This window comes from Mauremys mutica, chromosome 1 (genome assembly GCF_020497125.1).
Source record: "Mauremys mutica isolate MM-2020 ecotype Southern chromosome 1, ASM2049712v1, whole genome shotgun sequence".
NCBI classification, from domain to species: domain Eukaryota; kingdom Metazoa; phylum Chordata; order Testudines; family Geoemydidae; genus Mauremys; species Mauremys mutica.
Genome location: NC_059072.1, coordinates 132,533,508 through 132,552,387, shown reverse-complemented (window position 1 = coordinate 132,552,387; position 18,880 = coordinate 132,533,508). Strand labels below are relative to the sequence as shown.

Genomic DNA, 18,880 nt, shown 5'->3' with positions numbered 1-18,880 from the left:
CACAGGAGCTAGTTGGGTGACAGCATTGAGACAGAGGCTGAATTGGGAGTGGGGGTGCAGGGCCACATTGTGACAGAAGGATGGGGGATGCAGGGACACATGGAAACAAGGGCAGCTATGCCTGGCTGAATGGGGATGCAGGGTCACATGTGGACAGAGGGGAGCGAAGGTGCAAGGCCATCTGTGGACATGTGCAGATGTACCTGACTGAATGGGAGAGGCTAGGGATAAGCCAGGGACTGCATGGAGGAGATTCCCCAACTCCCTAACAATCCCTTCCCCCCCCCCAAAAAAAATACCAAACTCTTCCATACTTCTCCCATCCACTCCCAACAATTCAGGTTCCCTCCCAGGCTCCTTCCAATTAATTACTTCCCTCTCCCTCAGCCCCACCATTACTCCTGGCTTCCCCAAGCCTTTGCACTGCTTCTGAGAGGTGCGGGAAATACATTTCTGTATTGTAGTTTAAATGAACTCTTACTCAAAATTCTGTATTAATATGTCTAGTAAGGAATCTATTTGTCAAAATCTTTTCCTGGATCTTTTTTGTTGTCTGTATTGTTACAGACATACTTGCTGACAGGTATTTTGAAATAAATTACCATAATAATTGAAACTGGCATGATTATATTGTGGTATTTTGACAAATAAAATGCATAATTTTGCAAAATTTTAAAATATTATGCACAGAATTTTTAACTTTTTGGCACAGAATTCGCACAAGAGAAACCCTGGAGATACAGTGCTAGAGCTGTGCTACTGCAGTGTAGATATACCAAGTCAGTCTTGACAGATTTCCTTCTGCCACCTTGCTACGCATGCCTACTTACAGCGAAACAGAACAAGCCATTGCCACTGAAGAGAATAGTCATATATATGTTTAACATTTCTCCTTAGAGTATCTGTTAACTTTCTGCATCCTTGCATTCATCCTCTTTGGAGACCTACATTAATTGTTTATAATGAAGCTGAGGACACATTTGCAAAGTGGAGGTAGTTGTATACCTGTTTGCATTCTCTGTAGGGGGCACTGGTAGCTATCTGTATCTTCACAGCAGCCTGAGGTCTATCCTGCTTTTAGTAAACCTCACCTTCCTATAGCTGTATGCATTATTATAATTCTTCTCCTCTTCTATGCTACCTCCACCTCAAAGGGCCGAAAATGCCAATAGCGTTATATAGATAGCAAAAGCAGAGGATAAATGATACAGAATATCCAAGTAGGATCATATAAGCCAGAAATGTAAAATACCTACAAGATCATTGAGATCTTCAACCTGTAAGCGCAGGATATAAATACCCAGACAGATGACACAATGCATCCATCCACAAGATCATGCAGGACATCTGTGGCCCAATAGAGAAACTCAAATTTTGCTCTTGTATTCATGTTTCTTCAGGTGAATCTCCTAATGGAATGTTGGTGCTTCTACACAAAACACTAAATTGCACATTCTGTTGCAAACACTACTATGAAGACGTATTTGTAGTGTACGCTAAAGACATGCAATCAACAGTGATGGAAGAGGGCACAAAATTCAAAAAGCATAGGGATTCTATCAAAAAAGTTGTTAGCTTATGTCTGACCACCCATTCAGAGCAGAGTTTTGAACAGGCAGACAGATGAAACAAAAAGGGACACTATGTTTTCTAGCTCTTATTCTTCAGTCAGGTTCCTTCTAAATCTGCCGTGAAAAAGAAAAGAAGAGCAGGTCAGGTAAATGCAATATTGTACAGATGTTTTCTTTGTGATGTTCTACATTTGATCGTTTGCCATAAACAGGGAATAACTAAAAGACATCTTTGCTTAGCCACTCACATTACAGATTTGATGTTGACAAGCTTGCCTCTCTCTGCTCTGGTAAAATACCTTTAGCCAACTATTCAGAGTATGTCTACACTACCCGCCGGATCGACGGGTAATGATCGATCTATCAGGGATCGATTTATCGTGTCTAGTGTAGGTGCAGATAAATAGATCCCCCATCGCTCTGCCATCGACTCTGGAACTCCACCACGGCAGAAGCGGAGTCGGCGGGGGAGCAGCGGCCATTGATTCCATGCCGCGAGGATGCAAAGTAAGTGATTCTAAGTTGATCTAAGATACGTCGACTTATCTTAGATTGATTCCACCCCCCTCCCCAGTGTAGACCAGGCCTCAGATGGGACAACAGAAGTGAATTCAATTGGAAAACTAAATCTTTCAGTGACTGTGCTGAGCTGAGAGGAGAGAGACTATGAAGCAGGGATAGAAAACTACAAGTGACAAAGATCTAACAGTAAGATTTATGGGCACCAGATATCCTATGTGGAAGATAAGCCCCCAGGTTTTGTCCTTTTGACAATGGAAATATCAAGTTATGTAAAACCCTGGATGTCAATTCCGTGCCTGATTCTCACTGCACCTTCTGCTATCATTTACATGTAAGCAAAGTGGGTATGAAATGTTACCACCTCTGAGAGTGGAAAATTCTGATTTATTTGCATTTTTGCACCACTTCTGCACAGGTACTAATGACTACACAAGATACAATGCAGTGGAAAAATCATGCCCTTTAGGTATCAGTTATCAAGAAAAACATTTTCAAAGAATTCAGAGCATCTAGGATAGAAGGCACCATATAACAGCAATTATTATTTCGGAGACGTGGATGGACATGGCAGAGGATTGCATTTGGCAGATACATATTTCACAAAAAGGTGTGCATGGAAGCATCCTGTTAATCTGCAAATGCAAGGAATTAGTGGAATTTATACAAAGCCTTCTAGAACATAGTGCAGTCAAGTAGCCACCCTTTGGGACAATCCTGTAGTTGTGAAGACATATACAAAGAACTGGAGAAGAAAAAAAATTACATTAAAAATCCTTAAAAAGAACAAAAGAATGTTGAAACTCGTACTGTATGCATGATGCTTAGAAGAATCCTATTTTCTGTTAGCTTGGAACAATCAAAACCCCAATCTGAAGAGCCAAAATTTACTCTCTAGCCATCCAACAAACTACTAAACTGCACTTAAACATCCTGGGAGCTCTGACCACTGGGACCAATTTTATTATTCAAATGATTATTTATATAAAGGCTGTTAGTGTAAGCAGCTGTGCAATATGGAAAAAAAAAAACCTAACAAACAACCCCCCCACACACAAATACATATGTAAAGAGCAGCAAACCATATCAAAAGGCCTAACGTCTAACATCACAGGAGTAAACAAAGAGGCACAGAACTAATTCAAAGTGAAGAGCAGTCCTTATAGCGGGATTTCTTGCAGAGTAGTTTAACTCTCAGAAGAGAGATGGGCAAACATTAATTGGTAGTGTGACAGGCAGCAAAGTTGTCACAAAAATACCTGAATGTGTGAGGGAAACAATAAGCGCAGTCGGAAGAGCTTGGGTGGTGTGTTGTGAGTGGGAGGGGATGGGGGTGTAGGGTGGATCTGTGCAGAGCCTTTAAGGTCAAGACAGGGAACTTGAACTGGATATGAAGAGAGAAAGGAAGTCAGGGAGGGGATTTGAGGAGGGGGAGAGAGAGATGGTCAGGCTTGAGGCTGAAAGTGAAGAATGACCTCCTTCCGTCTCAGTTTCCTCATAAATGGCACCAAAGAGCAAAAGAGGAGGAAAATTTGCCTATCAGGCTGCTACTTTGCTCAAACTCCTCCTCTGACACTTAGCCAGTTAGACTCATTGTGCATTTCAGAAACATGCCCACGGCTTAATTGCACATACACTCAATTCTAAGTGCCTTTTTGGGACCCCACTTGCTGTTCAGTGGCATTTACAGGCAAAATTATGCTGAAGGCTAGTTTCATTTTCAACTGTAGCTTTTCCATGCTGAATACTCCATGCAGCCAGGATTTTTAAGTACTGGTTAAATCAGATCAGCAGCTTTTCTGTCGAGGGAAACCACATAACATCTAGGAGTCTTCCTCCTGCCTGAACGCAAGGCCAGGTTTCAAGCACTAAGAAACAGCCAGGTAGCCCGCTCTTCTCATACCCAGCCACTACCTTTGTTGCAACGTTGGTTCTAACTGCGCAATCTCCCTTTACTGATCTGGGTCGCAGTGAACATTGAGCAGGTCTCTTTAGCAATAACACATTTAAAAAAAAACAGAAAAAACTAATTACCACAAATTCAAACACTGCTGTGTCACTGCTAAGAAACACAAGGGGAAGTGGCAATCTCCATACAGTGCATTCCCGTCAAGTGAACTGACAACCCTGAATCCATAATACCAACGGTCAGCCTCCCCTCCACTCAGAGTATCTCCATCAAGAGTATCTCCATCAAGATAGCAAGTCTGGGAGAATCTTGCATTGAAATGAGGAACACTAGTAGGCTTCAGGGCCAGGTCCAACTAGTAAACTCATCAAAAGGAAACATACCGTATGTCCCATATGCCCCCAAACACATCCAAGCCAGTCTTACATGTAGTACAAATTCATGAAAAAGAAAAAGAAATATTTTGGCTACAAAATAGTTGCAGGAACATTTTCTTGCTGACAACCAAATCAGAAATCCAGGCTGACTCTGGACAAGTCATTTAAAGATTTTTTTTCCCTTTTAAAATATTGTGGATATTTGAACACTGGATAAGATAACAGTCAGGTGGGTTCTTTTAAGAAAGGGGGTCTGTATCTCACAGCTTTCAGCAGCACAAGATGCATAAGTTGCCATGGAAATTAAATGTTACTGAACTGCAGAATATTTGTTTTTAAAAGGATTGTGGGTACCATTACATATAAAGGCTAGGAAAGTACTGGGCTATCATCAGTGCTGGGAAGACTGGTGTTTCAGAATATTTTTGTGATGTTATAATACAATTTTAAGGCAAATTTAAGGACAACTAAAATGACAACCTAGAGACTAACGTTTTCTATTTATTCTACTTACATGGTATCGCATTGACAGTGACAAACAGTCTTCCCTGCCTATGTGCCTTAATCCTGACCTGGAGAACTATAGCATTGGGAAAGAGATGGGCACTGAGATATGTTGCTATTTAAATGTTTACTAGTTACTAAAATAACTGTTGAAACTTCCACATCTTGTCCATATGAACTTTGCCCGGCTTGAGAATTAAAGGCACACTAACCATTATTTTAAACCAACAACAAAGATAAACAATTTTGTTACTCTTGGTAGAGTCCAATGTCCTGATTTTCAGGTGTCATCATCGTATAGCCCTGAAGTAGAGCTGTTCTTGTCTGAGCCCAAGAAGAGTGTATGAAGTCCTCTGTAACAGGTTTGAAAGTGGTGAGTGATGGCCAATCCGGGCCTTTCAGTGGCTGTGGGAGTTCTGCAAGGATTCACCCAAGTGTCCTTAGCATCAAGCTTTCAGCTGACAGAGTGAATGGTGCTGTAGACAGCAGATCTGAAATTACTTGCATACAGGTTGTGTATCATCTGGTGTGATCACTCAGTAGAAATGCTGCTAGACCTTCAAAGGCCCAGACCAGTCTGAAGCCAGTTTCTGCTCCCTGTATAGTATGCTAACACACACTTTGGGGAATTCGATTATGCATGCATAAGAATAATACCCTTTTAGCAGTCCTGTCCATGCCAAGGCAACTTAAGAATGGGGTAGTTCAACTCCCTTCCAGCATGAAGGAGGCAAGAGAATGCATGGTAGTAGTATGCATAGCCTTATGGTAGTAGGGAAGGGTCAGTGAAGTGCCAAATAGAAGGGGTGAATCTGTGGCTCAGATGAGAAGCCAATCCTTCTTTATGGGTGCAGTTAAACCTCTCAACTCCTCTGTCAGCGTGGTGATGGAAGAAGTGGGTGAAGGAGGTGAAATGCTGGAAATGACAGGCAGTAATTTGGAACCACCGTCTGTAGCAGTATGTGATGCATGCCATCAAGTTAACAGATCATCTAGGATCCTCATCATGACCTGAGACTTTATGGCCTAAACTGGAATAACTCTAGGACATTTAGGGATTGGGGTGGGGGCACGTCAGTCAGTGAGCAGGTATTTGAGGGTAAGTAGACAAATTTCCCAGAACTTGAGTTGGGTATGGTGGCAATTTGGAGGAATTTGGGGCCCCAAATATTTGCCACTGGGTTGATAGGCTCTGCAGAATTTGACTAAAATGTCTCTGTCAGGACAGAGCATAAATGTCCTGGTATTTCTGGTTTAAAAAAGAAACAAAAACAAACACGTGCTTATTCTGGATGAAAGCAAAGACATAAGCTCAGCATGCAACAGGTTCCAAGCAAGGCAATCATCTCAGACAATTTTCCCCAGAGTAACCAGTATGGAAAAAAGGCAATGAGCACTTAGATCAGAGGATCTGCAGGAGACAGTCTCATCTTATGCCAGAGCCCTGACCAGACTAGAGGCTTGCTTTAATTTCTTCCTGAAGATGGTAAGCTGATGAAGTCTATGGAGAAGTGCATACAAATCCACAAAGGAAGAATGCATGCAGCAAAAGGCATGAAATGACAGGTAAAGTAGTCAGAATCAGAGACTTCTTCCAAAGAAAACTGAAGCTGGTAATTAAGTGGTTTTGTCCAAAGGGAAATATATTGGCTCCAGCACTAGACTGCAGAGCTGTCAGTGTCTGTGGTTCTGTGTGAATACCACAGAATCTGCCAGAAAAGCAGACAACCCATTTCTCTGCTGCCCACAAGCCCGGAGGTAAAAGCAGTCAGGTTGCAACTGTTCTCAGCAAAGGGAAATCCGAAGGTATTCTGCTGTCACCTCCAGTTTAGGCATTTGGACAGAGACAATCAATTGAGGCGTCAGGTTTCCTGTGGTAGGCAAAGAGTATTTATCCAGGATGAAAGCCTCATTCACTGTCTGGAGATCAACACAACCCCAATCATTTCCTAATGTGTTGGATAACAAAGCACTTGGGCACTTCACATCAATTACATTCAATAATGGTTCGATAACGATGAATTAGGTAAGTGAGCAAAGACTTGCCACTGAAAATCAACAATTCAATGCATGACCTGTGAAACTCATTGACTTGTGCTTGAGTTATGTGGCTAAAAACAGCGATTCCACAGATGTATGAACAAGTCTGGGGTGAAATCCTGGCTCATGTGAAATCAGTGGGAGTTTTGCCAATGACTTCAACCAAGGCAAGATTTCAACCCAGGTACTGTAAGGCCCAAGGAAAGTCAGCACGTAGGATGAGGAGGATGCCCTCCATATCAAATCAGGACTTGGCAGCAGTAAAGAAGTCAGTGAAAAAACATATTAGTCGTGTTGTAGTTTCTTAAAGGCTTGCCACAAACTGGGGAAGTGCATCAAGTGAGATGCTTCTGAAGATTGAAACAAAACCCTCCACTACAGAATGACCTGAGATTTACAAGTGTAGCTTGAAGCACAGCTCAGGGTGCATAAATACAGATGTTCAATCCCAAAACAGGTGGAAAGTACGACTCATTTTCTCCCTTCTGCCACTGCCTGAGTGCCAGAAGACAATAGAGAATTAGAAACTATGCTCTGCTTTCTGTAAGAGACACAGGGTTGCTGGTACTTCCAAGAAACATGTGAAGGTGGGGAATTACATAGCTGGAACAAAATATGCTGGAGCAACACTTGTGACTACAGTGTCTGTGGAGAACAGTTTGCTGTAATACCAACATTCACCATACCTGTGAGAAGTGCAGTCTTTTCCATTTGAATACTTATACTGCACCCATCTCCATAGTATCTACACCCCATTGTTATCCTGTAGCATTAGTAGAGACAGCCCAAACAGCTCATTACAGTATAACATTAGACTGGCTCCAGGTCACTAAAACAAAGCTGGCTGCTAAAGCTTCCATCTCTTGCCATGTTACCATTGCAGTGCTTGGTAAGTAAGGCTAACCTATTAATTATAAGCTATGCTATATTTTAAATTAGAAACAAATACAAGAGGATAGGCATATGCTGTCACTGTAGTCATTCAGTCCTTGGCTTTTTTACTGAAGTGAAGTTACAGTCAACTATAGCCCTGGATTTTGTGATCTGGGTAGCTGTGCACTAGGAGAACTGAGACCAACTCATTTCATGTATACCACCAAGAAGCCATTCAATGGAATCAAATTTTGGCTACTACCAACCGAGGTTCTGTACCCCATTATTAACCCTCCAATATATTCAATGCTGCAGCACACCATTTTATCAATTGGTGTGCTTCCACTAACAGAAAGGAAAAATAGTGACCTAAGTGTCTGTGTCTAACATAGGAATCTCTCTTTTCAGATTCACTAAGGAGGAGTATTGTAGGAATTAACCAAACAGCATTTCAGCAGAGGCTACAACACTCTTTTACGGATGCTACAGTGAAAGTAAAGAACCTTTCGTTCCTTTTACTGAAAGGCTTTGCAATTGTGTCAAGACAGATAAAGCAAAAGGACACTGTCAATTTAGTTGGTTCCAAATTTAATTTTGGTGTCAGATGACATTTTACACTAATATGGATAGAAAAAGTTTCATGATTTTTCAATCTAAAAATGTATCTTTTTCTTCTATTTAATTTTTATTATTTATACCTCACACATCAGGGTGGGTAGTTATAATGAACTCTGTAAAAGTGCTGTGGTATACATTTGGTATTAAAGACGCTATCAATTATAAAGCTGTATTGCACAACAAATTTATTAAAGATTGATAGTAGAGCTTGGGTTACCAAAAAACAGAGGCTCCAACTTACAAACCTGTGTCTTTAAAGATAAGCTTCTAAGTTGATAGTAGTCACCTAAATAAAAGTGGACATACACCCCTGGAAATCAAGCCACTTTTATTTCAGGGTCTGAATACTGGCCAGGTTCTGACACCCCTACTCATGTTGATTAGTTCCTTATTCCTAGGGTGACCAGATGTCCCGATTTTATAGGGACAGTCCCAATTTTGGGGGCTTTTTCTTACCTATTACCCCCAACCCCCATCACAATTTTTCACACTTGCTATCTGGTCACCCTACTTATTCCTGAAATAGCCCTACTGAAGTCAACAGGACTAATCTGGAGTAAGGCCCAGCTCCTCAAAGGTATTTGAAGTCAATGGAAAGTTAGGCACCTAAATACCTTTGAGGAGCTGGACATAAGGTATTACCTCATGTAAGTGAGGGTTTCAGAATCTGGTTCTATAGATTTTAACTTTGCTTCAGCAAAGCACTTAAGCCCGTGCTTAACTTCAGTGGAACTTCAGCATGTGGTGAAGTGCTATGTTGAACCAGGGGCCTAACTGTAAATACCACCCTTCCACAGGGCCGCCCAGAGGGGGGGGGCAAAGGGGGCAATTTGCCCTGGGCCCCGCAGGGGCCCCCAAGAGAACAGCGGAGGCTCCCGCCTCCGCCCCTCTCCTAGAGCCTCAGCGCATCAAGTGCCGAGTCTCCGCCGGGGCCCCTGAGCCCCGCCCCGCTCAGAGTCGCGTGGTCAGGGGGCGGGGCTGGGAGCTCTGGGCTGAGCTCAGCTCCCTCCGCTCGGCGTGGAGCTCCCAGCCCCGCCCCCTCACCACGCGGCTCTGAGTGGGACGGAGCTCAGGCCCCTCCGGCCGCACGCTGCGGCTGTTTCGGCGAGGCGCTGAGACTCCGGGTGAGGAGGGAGCCGGGGATAAGAGGCTGGGGCCAGGGCGGGGGGGGAAGCGGCACCCGCCGCCGAAGCGCAGCCCGGTCTTCAGCGGCGGGGGGCCCCTTCCGTTCTGGGACCCGCCGCCGAAGTGCCCCGAAGACCCGTGGCGGGGACCCCCCCCTGCCACCGAATTACCGCCGAAGACTGGGCTGCACTTCAGCGGCGGGTCCCGCTTCGGTGGTAATTCGGCGGCGGGGGGCTCCCGCCGCGGGTCTTCGGGGCACTTCGGCGGCGGGTCCCGGAACGGAAGGGCCCCCCGCCGCCGAAGACCCCGGGCCCCCGGAATCCTCTGGCGGCCCTGCCCTTCCACACACTGAGTAGTACTTTATCCTGCAAGTTGTCCCATTATCTTCAAATCGGACTTCTTGAGGAATAAGCTACTTCTCAATGTACACAAGGATGACAGAATCAGGCCTACATAATAAAAATAAAGTTCAGTTTGGGAAAAGGCTCTAATACACTACACATCCTATGGGCCCAGTTATTCCACGTTGATTCCTGGCAAGTAGAAAACAAGAAGAGTGAGGTGTGACCCCAAACCTTGTGGAGGAGTAAGGGTGCTACTCACTGTGAGCAAGGATGGAAGAATCTAGCCTTGTGTGATTATTCACCACTTGCATTCCCAATTCTATGCATGTATATTCAGGCGATCGTATGTACAGTTGAATCTTGTGAAAAAAGAGAGACAGTATTGTATTATATCTGAACATGCTTGTAGTCAGATTACAGAAATTCTTGCCAAGCCTTCAATAGTGCCCAAGTGTTTTAATAAAACAAACTTAGTCAATGATTAGAGAAAAGAAAAGGATTCCTAGCACACCAATAATTACTCAGTGGGAGACTAATTACATGGTCAAACCATAATTTGGCTTAGTTACAAGAATGTATTGACGACTATTTACTGTGCAGAGACACAATTAACCATGATTTTTGATACCATGTTCTGTATAAAGACATCACCTAATAGCTATTATCTTTTCTGAAGAGTCATCAGCAATTTGGAAGCACTAATTTGAAAAAGAATTTGTTGAAAAACGTAAAAACAAGATAAAATGGTAACTCAGATGGTGTCAGAAAAAACAGGAGTTACATGCTTGGCAAAACACAAAAAGACTGGGGGAGAGAGAATATAAAAAAAGGCAGAAGATGCCTCTGTTATAAATACTGCCTGTAATAGCAAAATGAAAATGAATCTGTGCAGATGTGTCTGAAGGCCAGAGTTAGCCCTGAAGTGGCTACCATGCATTCCAAGCCATGTTGGAATTATGCCAGAGCGCACAGCGACGGAGCCCCAGTAGCCCAAACAGCAGCTCAGGTTCCCTCACAAAGAGAGATCAGACTAAGTCAGAGTGAAAACACCACTATGACCATGTAGCTAATTTCTAAGGCCCTGATTCTTCATTCTTATGGGATAAGATACTACCCAGCGTGAGGCTGGCATCACTGGGCCAAAACCTTGGTTCTTACAGTTAGACTCCTACGGCCTTGATTCAGCATGCACTTAAGTCCCATTGTAGATAAGCACATAGCATTTTTCTGAACTGGGCAAAAATCCATAGAGCCAGAAAGTAATACCCCCTCTTACATGCGGTAGTGAGACTGGCAGTAACCAGAGAGAGACCAAATGACTCTATTGCCTGGTAGGTGGAGTCACATGGGTTCCAATGAAGGTGATCAAATAGCTAGTGTGAAAACTCGGGACAGGTATGGGGGGTAATAGGTGGCTACATAAGACAAAGCCCTGAATATCAGGACTGTCCCTATAAAACTGGGACCTCTGGTCACTCTAGTTCCAGTCCCTACTCCATATCAGGCAGAGCAGGGATTTGAACCCAGGTGTCCCACATCCTGGGTCCCCTGTCTAACTACTGGCTTACTGGGTAAAGTGGCAGTGATATGCATAAGTCCCTTTGTAGATCTAGCCCTTGAGTCTAAGTGACTTTTTACTCCCAGTGCCTAAAATGTTTAACTCTTTGGCTAATCAAAAATGTGTGTCCCCAAATTCAGGCAGAGAGCACGGTGAACAGAATGCAGAATATGCAACTATTTCCCTGCCGTTTTCCCTTAAGTCCAACATAGCCAAATAATATATGCACTGAAAATGCATTGTATCAAACAGAGATCAGAGACTGAGTCTCTGATCCCAGTACCCACCACTTCCCAGCCCCACCCACAGAGCCCAGCTCCTCAGTTGCAGCTGGTTGCCTGGTTCCCTCACTTCCGTTCCAAATAGAAATTTTTTTTCCCCTTTATTTATATGATCATTTCCCTTTATGGATCGAAATAAATGGTCATTAAAGCAACTATACAAAAAAAGGGGGGAAATAATTTTCTGTGTGGAATGCAGGTGGAAGGCCCATGTGACTAGGGAGACCAGAGTGCCCACTACAAGCAGGGAACTGCTCTACAGCAGGTCTGGAGACCAGTGGACCAGGGAGACAGTGAGGAGCTCTGCTGCTCACTCCTGCTCCCAAACTCTGCTGCAGTAACCACTTCTGTGCCTCCACCTCACATTATCCATAGCCTCTTATTCATTTCCCCATATCTATACCCCTTTCTTCCCCACAACACAGTCTTCCTCCCTCATAGTCATTCAGCCCAGCAGCTGAGTCCCAGCCCAAAGGGCTGCCACAGGCCTGCCAGACCAAGGCTGACCTCTGAGAAATCACAGGTTTCAGCAGAGTTGTCTGTGTAGCAGAGATGCAGGTTAAAGGCCTGGTTGTCAGAGACCCACAACTCTCCTGGCCCTCTCTATAAGCCTATCAGCCTCTCTAGAGATTCACCTTGACCGACTCACATATTCTCCTATCTACACAATGTTTTGGTTTTTTTTTTTTAAACATTCATTAAAACTTTTTAGCCACTGTGTTTTAAAAAATACCCCTGGCTGAACTATCATCTGAATATGCAGGAGTGTTAAGTGTGGAGTTTGTGGGGAGTGTGGTTGTTTAACTAAAGGATCCTTCCCCCCTCGCCCGCCCCCCAATATATGAAGAAAACAGGGCAAAATTTCAAAAAGGGAGCATTTTCAAACATTGCTGCTACAAAAACTGGTAAGTATCATACTAAAACTTATTACATAAAACACGCAACAGAGAGTTGTTGTGTCAATTTTTTAGACTAAATTCAATCACTAAATTGTATTAGAGAGAGGATAAATAAATAATAATAATTGGAGATATACCAATCTCCTAGAGCTGGAAGGGACCTTGAAAGATCATTGAGTCCAGCCCCCTGCCTTCACTAGCAGGACCAATTTTTGCCCCAGATCCCTAAGTGGCCCCCTCAACAATTGAACTCACAACCCTGGGTTTAGCAGGCCAATGCTCAAACCACTGAGCTATCCCTCCCCCTGATTTAGATTTAGACTTAGACCAGTTTTAAGTGCCAATCTCAGTGCAACCTTAACTAAGCAATCTATCATAGGGATAATCATAGTGATGAGTCCTCTATTATATAGACACACACAGAGAAGCAATTTCCCTGTTTAGTAAGAACATTGCTTTAGCACTCTAGCAATAATAAACACAATCTATATTGGCTGCTAGCTACATTTCAGACACTATAGCTTCAGACAAAAGAGCCACAATGATATGTGCCTGTAACATAAATAATAACATGTGCTCAGCCACTTGGGTGGAGCTGAGGAATCCAGGGTGAAGACAAATGCAGTAAACAAGTCTGCAAAGGGGATATCATAACTTGTGACTTCTGATTAAAAAACTCCTAAAAACTCATGAATTTTGACACACCTTTTGGTTTTGTTTATACTTCAGGTCCTTTTTGTTTTAACACCAATTCAAATATCAGAAGGGGGTATCAGAACTGGGTGGAAATTTGCGGTCTACAGAAAGCCTTTACAGCTGTCACAAAATTACAATCTTAGTTATCAATTGATGTGCCTAATCTGCTCACCAAATTTTTGGGATGATAAAACAATCAGATGTAACAATAGCTGTTCAATTTATTATTACAAACATAAGGCTGTATCTGATAATTTCCTGCTCCTTTTCTCTAGCTAAGTCCTTTAAAGGCACAGAGGCAAATTCATTATTACTACACAAAAGTTAGCACTTTAACTGTACTTTATCAGCAGGCATCTTCAATGTGCTATACAAACACAGCACAAAGAGATGCCTCTTATTCCTGAAAAATTGAAGATCATCCCAGATTTAGGAACAGTTAGGACCGCAATTTAAAATTAAGGATATGTCTTCATATTGAAAAAATTATGCTGTTTCCTGGAAGTACCGTAGTTATAATAAAATGTGAGCAGAAGTAGTGATTGTAGGGATCATAATTACACCTCCGCCCATGTATTAAAAATCTAAATAGTTGTGTCCAAGCTTTGTATTATATGCTGTTCTTTATACTGACTGATGGACAGAAAAAAATTAAGAGGTGGGGGGAGAAACCTGCAAGTTTAAAAGCACCTTTAAAAAATAAAAAAAAACCAACATATTGGATCTCCTCACTTTACCACAAAGTCTCTATTTCTCCCCAAAGCAAATCTTAAGGTTGTGAAACAGAGCGTGACTATCCACCCATGACACTCCTGTCCTCAGTCATATGTCTGCACTTCATGTTCAACTCTTCCAAGGAGAAGCCCACGAGAGTATACGTGCCGGGGGCTGGAGATGATCACTAGCCAGTCTAGGGCAGATTCGCGTGCGATGGAGAGTCAGGTACCAGCACAGCTCCCGTTTCCATTGGCTTTGGCACGCCCGGCCCCTCGGCTTTAAAGCCTCCTCGAGGGTCCCCAGTCCAGGCGTGTCTCTCCTTCTCCCTCGTTAAAGCTCCACACACTTACCCGCTATGAAAGTCAGCAGCGTCCTTGGGTTGCGGTTTGTGTCCTCCCAGCCCTCGCTCCCAAACTGAGCCCAACCCGAGCAGCCCCGGCTCCTTCCCCTCCCGCGCACCCCGCCCCCAAAGCAGCCCCACCCCAAGCCAGGCTCTCTCACTCCCGTCCTCCTCCCTTTCCCCGCGGCGCGGGCGAAAGGCGAGAGACTCTGCTGGGCTGAATCCCGGACTGTCCCCATTTTCCAGCGGGCTGTTACCTTCCTTACCGTTTCCGATCAATTCCCGGCTCCAAAGCGCTTCCCCCGCCTTCCCCGGTCACAAGCAACTCTAGGCAAGGGGGGGAAAGCACAAAACCGCTTCCCTCCTCCTCCTCCTCCTCCTCCTCCAGCCACTGACACTATATATCCGGCTTTGAGACGGGGGGGGGGGAGTTGCCCTGCCCGTCTCTGCCTCTTGCAGCGAGCGCTGGGCGCAACCTTTGCGCGCGCACACGCCCAGAGGCGAAGGGCAGCGGAGGCCGGGCAGCCGGGCAGGCTGCAGACTGGCCCGTCCCGCCCTGGCGGGGTTAGACTCCCGCTTCTGGGCCCGGGGCCAGGATCAGGGCGCGCTGAGCGGCAATTGACGCGCGCTGCAGTAGCAGTTGCTGCTGCTTCCCGTTGAGCCTAAGAAGATAAAAGCGGCGGAGGGGCAGCCGGTCCGCTCCTCGCTAGGCATGAACTCCAGGCACCCGCTCCTGCCGCCCGCCCGCGAACACGCAGCAGCGCCTAATGCAAAGCAGCGGGATTCCTGCCTGCCCGCCCCAGGGTCCGCACCCCACTCGCTCGACCTCTTCCCTCATGCCCCTGAGCCATGCCGCAGGGAGCCCAGGCTAGGTAGTGGCGCTTTAAGGCAATCACGGGCTATTTGGGGTAGGGTGTTGCGATGTCTTTCCCTACCGTGAGCATGGGTCGCCTCGGTCGGGCTGCACTGGGGGCGCTGCCTGGCTTCAGGATCCCCTTGCAACTTGGGAAGCGCAGAGAGAGCGCGCGCTAGAGCTGCAGCGGCGCTTGCCTCGCCTTCCTAGCTTAGCAGCGCCTCCTTGCGTCTATTATCCATCATCATCTCACTCCTTACCCTTACAGCCCAGCTTTAAATAAAAGGAAGTGGGGGGCAGACGCGCTTGACAGAAAGAGAGCGGTCTGGACTCCAGTACTCAGGCCAGGCAAAGGGAAACCATCACGGATGGATGGGGAATTTAGCATTCTCTAAATTCATCCTGAACTGGCCCATGCAAAAGACTGTTATTAGGCTTTGAGTGCCTGGTTTTCTTGCTAGGGGCACCGTTTCAGTTTTGTGTGTGTGGTAGGGGGGTCTTTAACTTTGATTCTAGGGGCTACTGAGGCACCTGAAAAGTCTGGTGGGTTTTTTTACAGAGAATTTATAAATTAGCTGACAGAAGCACTGTATCTAATTCCTATATAAAGAAAGAAAATTAAATATTAGACCCACCCAGCTCTGATACAAACACGTTAGAATATCTTGTGTCAAGTCACTGGATATGTTTAAAATTGTAATGTATATTCTTACTTTGTTACTAACTCTTGAATACATAGACTGAAACAAGTGTAGAAAAAAATCAAGATAACTCTTTTGCTGTTCACCGAGACTGAAATAGATTGTTTAACTTTTGGAAACATTGTACTAGGGCACCTGCCTGGGGCTCTAGGGGTGTTACCTCACTACAAATAATTAATAGACTACAAACTGTCCATAAACAGGAGTGAAATTGACACTTTCAAGTCACTTTCACAGTATTGCCAACCCCAAATGTTCAAAAATCATGAATCAGGCTTACCCAAAATCATGAGATTATGTAAAAATAATAGATTTGATGATCTTTTTATTTGTCTTCTGCTTTTTGAGCCCTTAGGTGCGCTGGGGTCACATTTTGAAGCTTTCTCCTCAGCCCCGAGGGCTAGAAACTTCATGTTTCTTTAAGAATGATGGCTGAAATCATCACATAGCCACTTGACTCCAGGAGCTGGGGCTTTAAGGAAAACAATAATTATTGTGCGACTCATGACAAAATCATGAGAGTTGGCAACACTCTTTTCACTTCTGTTTAAAGACTAGCAGGGCCAGCCTTAGGCACAGATGAACTGGGTGAAAGCCCAGGGTGCCATTATAAACGGGGCACCTCTGGAGCAGGGGTGCTCCTCCCCCTGCTGGCTTCTGCAGCCCTGCAGCTCCTGCCCCATGCCAGCTGCTCCTAGGAGCTTCCTGTTTGCTGCACGAGGGGTGTGTGCGAAGGGGCACTGATATTAGGGTGTCCCCTGCCCGCGCCCCATCCATGTACCCCATCTCCACGGAGCAGGGGTTAGATAGGGCTTACCAAGAGTGGGACAGAGCTGCTGGCAGCTGCTGCTGTGTCTGAAGGAGTTCCTTCAGACTGCTCTCTTAAAGGAGTAGTGTGGGGGTCTCTCATCCACTCCCCCAGCTCACATACTCTGTCTCTTTCACACTGACCCCAAACACATACTTATATTGTTGTTGTTACTTGTTGGTACTTCCTGCAATGCACATCTATTCTCTGTAATTGTATTCTTTCAAAGTGCTGTTATTTTAGTTTTTTGACTGGTCTATGCATTTCATAATTTTATTTCTCTCTTATGCTTAAATTTAATGCTTTGAGTAGTGAGTTCTAAAATGCCTAACCTGTCCTGGCTGGAGTAATTATCATTATTACTTTTATTATCATATTATGCTTTGTCATTCATTATTTAAAGTGGTACAATCAAATAATAGTATCCTTCTAGAATGTAACTTTAGCTTGTACTAACCTTAGCAGTGCCCGTTTAAAAAACATTAGCTAAACACATAATTTTAGACACTGGACAGATGAAGGTTGCTTATTTTCAAATTGTATTTTTAGTTATATCTGTTACATAACTTAAAATTTGCATGAAAATAAATGCAGTCCCAACTATGACACAAATAGCAATGATGGAGTCAAATGTTAGTGAGTCACATACATTATTGTGACAGTAAACAGAAATGCCAAAATAATTAGAAAAATAAATTCCTTTTCTTAATAAAAAAAGAAAAACAACAATCACGTTAAAATTATGTTTTTACTGAAAAACAATTGAGTAAAATAGAGTAGATAATGGCAATAACACAGAGTGTGTCTGTTAGAGAAAGTAAGCAGATTTTATTTATTTTTATTTATCTCTGCTAAAGATAGTGTACAAAGTATCAGACGTGTTTCTGATATCTGTGTTAAAACTCCAGAACTGATACCTCAAGGCTTGGGATTGGGAATATTTTGCTGTATTATCTCCTGATTGTTCCAAATTCACGTATAAACTTTAAACGTGGCTTTGATTGGAGTTTGTATATATTTTATCTTTTTTACATAACAATTAGAGTGCTCCTGTCAGCTAATTCCTCAGTTATTATCTGCAAAAACCCTAGAGTTTTCAGGTGCCTAAGTCGTCCCTGGAACCATAGTTAAAGTTTCCTCTCACCCCCACCCCAAAATCTGAAATGGTGCTCTGGTAAGCCAGGAGTGGCCAGAGAGATGCAGGAGGGCTGTGGGCTCTGGCAAGATGCAGCCTCCCCAGTACTACAGTACTTGTATTAGGTGAATTGAAAAATACAATTTCTTTTGTTTTTTACAGTGCAAATATTTATAATAAAATAAATACAAAGTATACAGTGCTCACTTTATATTTCGTGTTGTCATTGAACTCAATATATTTGAAAATGTAGAAAACATCAAAAACTATTTAAATAAATGGTATTCTATTATTGTTTAACAGTGCGTTTAATCACAATTGATTTTTTTAATTACATGATTAATCGTGATTAATTTTTTTAATCACTTGACAGCCTTAGTTTTTATCAATTTCTGTTCTGTTTGTATACTATGAATATACAAGAGAATAATTTAAATACATTCTGCTTGCAGAGGCACCACCGGGGCCATAAAAGAAAGACAATGAGATTACATAACAATGAATGTAAATGAAGGACTAATCTGACCTGTAGAACCTTTTGCTGGTGATGCTGTGTGGGAAAGAAAGAGTCCAGCTCGATTCTTAGAACCAACTTTAAGTTTGGCCTTGTCTACACATAAAAATTGTACCACTTTAACTGCATCAGTACAGCTAAAGCAGTACAAGCCCACCTAGTGTGGATTTAGTTACCTTGTTCATGGCACCTTTATACTGCTTAACAGCATCTATACTAGGGGTTGGCCAGTTTGCCACCACTTCAACTTTTTGTTGGTCTGTGGAAATATCTTCTGCACTTATGGTGTGTCCCAGGTATGTTATCTTCTTTTGAAACAATTCACACTTCTTTGGAATCAGCTTCAAATTAACCTCTTTAAGCCTGTCAAAGGCTACTTACAAATGCACCACTTCTTGTTCAAAAGCCTTAGCATGCACCAATATGTGTCCAGATATAGAAAACAAGTGGAAGGGAGCATACCATGAAAAATCCTATCCATAAGCCTTTCAAACATCG

The 18,880-nt window shown here is 43.6% G+C and overlaps 1 protein-coding gene across 3 annotated transcripts in view; it reads right to left on the bottom strand.

Moving 5' to 3' along the window:
* Positions 1 to 15,364, bottom strand: part of FAR2 (fatty acyl-CoA reductase 2) — a 211,835-nt gene extending 196,471 nt beyond the window's left edge. The window contains exon 1 of one of the 3 annotated variants that reach the window (XM_044996407.1): positions 15,307 to 15,364. The gene's annotated coding sequence lies outside the window, so the exon portion shown is untranslated. Of the gene's footprint in view, positions 1 to 14,381; positions 14,421 to 14,637; positions 14,738 to 15,306 lie in introns of those variants that run through there. The other 2 variants (XM_044996382.1, XM_044996398.1) reach the window with 2 other exon arrangements.
* Positions 15,365 to 18,880: the final 3,516 nt, after the last annotated feature.